The sequence below is a fragment of the Myotis lucifugus genome, unplaced genomic scaffold (genome assembly GCF_000147115.1).
Source record: "Myotis lucifugus unplaced genomic scaffold, Myoluc2.0 scaffold_145, whole genome shotgun sequence".
Taxonomy (NCBI): Eukaryota; Metazoa; Chordata; class Mammalia; order Chiroptera; family Vespertilionidae; genus Myotis; species Myotis lucifugus.
Window position 1 is genome coordinate 3,290,674 of NW_005871193.1, and position 1,832 is coordinate 3,292,505.

A 1,832-nucleotide genomic window follows, 5' to 3' on the forward strand; every position below is an offset into this window, starting at 1 on the left:
CACCCGCCCGGCCGTCCCGGGAGCGCCCCGTTGGGAGGTGCGCGATGCGCAGCCGCTGCGGACGCCGGCCCCGCCGCCGCTGCCCGGGCGTGTGAGCTCAGCCTGCCCGCGCGCCCGCGCTTCCCACGCTCCGCGGCCCGCGCCGCGCCCCCCAGCGGCCTCGGCGGGCACCGCAGCCCGCGTCCGGGAAAATCTGACGCAGCGCTGCCAGCCGCGTTGGAAATTCCCAGAATCTGACCTAGGTTTGCTGCGCGGCGGGAGGCTGACAGGTCACGCTGACCACCCCCGGCCTGAGGGCAGGACGTCTGCCGCCCACCCCGGTTCGGAAGGAGATGCCCAGCCTTTGAGGGACGCCCTGAGTCCCCCCCCCCCCCAACCCCCCCTTCGTCTGACCTTGCTTCCATATTTCTCTCGGGGCAAATGGAGACTGTGGCGAGGGTGCGGACTGGTCTTGTAAAACCGGGGGTGGGGGATCAGGGGTGGGCAAAGGGCAAAGGGCAGGAAACTCTGCAGGCTGGCACTCCGAGGCCTCCTTGGCCCTGTCTACAACTACGAGGTGTGCACAGGTCACTTCCAGAGCAATCTTGTTGTTTAAAACACACACACACACACACACACACACACACACACACACACACACAAAATAAATAAATAATACAGAAGAGGCCCCAGTCCACCTGTACTTCTAATTTGGGAGATTTGGAGGACTGGTTTTTAACCTTTTCTCGGATGTAGACCCTTTGGAGATTTGGAAACGAGCTGTGGGCCCTGTCTGCAGGCAAGTGCACACCATACATAAGGACCATTGTGCATGGCCGGAATGCTCAGGCATCGCCACACTCCACGGAGCCCAGCTTAAGCCCTGCTTCTGGGCAGATGCCCTGAGGTAGCAGGAGACTGAGCTGGCCGTGACCTGAATCTGCTGCCATCTTTGCTGACGCTGTTTCCTCCTCGGGGGTGTCTCCTCCACGCCTCAGTCCTGCATTTCTGCCTAGAGCGACCCCAACTCTCTTTTCAGACCAGCCCTCAGCCCTGTTCTCCCCAGTTCTCACATTCAGAAGTGCTGTCTGTCGCCGGTGTCTGCTGGGCGCATGTTCTTTATGCCATTTATGTCTATTAATGCTCTACATGAGAGCCTCTAGTTGTTTCTGTGGTTGGTTGTCTTACGGCTTCTAGACCAGTGGTTCTCAACCTTCCTAATGCCGCGACCCTTTAATACAGTTCCTCATGTTGTGGTGACCCCCGATTTCATTGTTACAAATTGAACATAATTAAAGCATAGTGATTAATCACAAAACAATATGTCATTATATATGTGTTTTCCGATGGTCTTAGGTGACCCCTGTGAAAGGGTCGTTCGACCCCCAAAGCGGTCGCGACCCACAGGTTGAGAACTGCTGTTCTAGATTATAAACACTTTTAAGGCCAGTTTCCCCCTCCGAAACTATGAAGGTGCCTTACATGGTACGCCCTTGGCAAATAGCTCTTAAGTAATCAGAGGAAGTTGAGAAAACAGGAGGTCCACGGGAGTCCCCCACCCGCTTCCTCTGACCTTGCTCCCATATTTGACCTTTCCCACCTTGAGATGGGACCCCTCTTGCCCGAATTTTTATGAGGCTACGTCCTACTCGTTCTCCAGGTTTCCTCACTGTCTCCTCTTATCCCCCCTCCCCCCCCACCACCCATTCCTGCTATGTGACACTCGTTGCACAGTGTTGCCTCATGTAATGTCTGCTTTCCCTGTCAGACCAGGGGCTCTGCAATAGTGTCCCTGGTCAGGTGCCAGGTAGGACACACAAATACTTATTGAATGATGAAAGCTTGAACAGGAC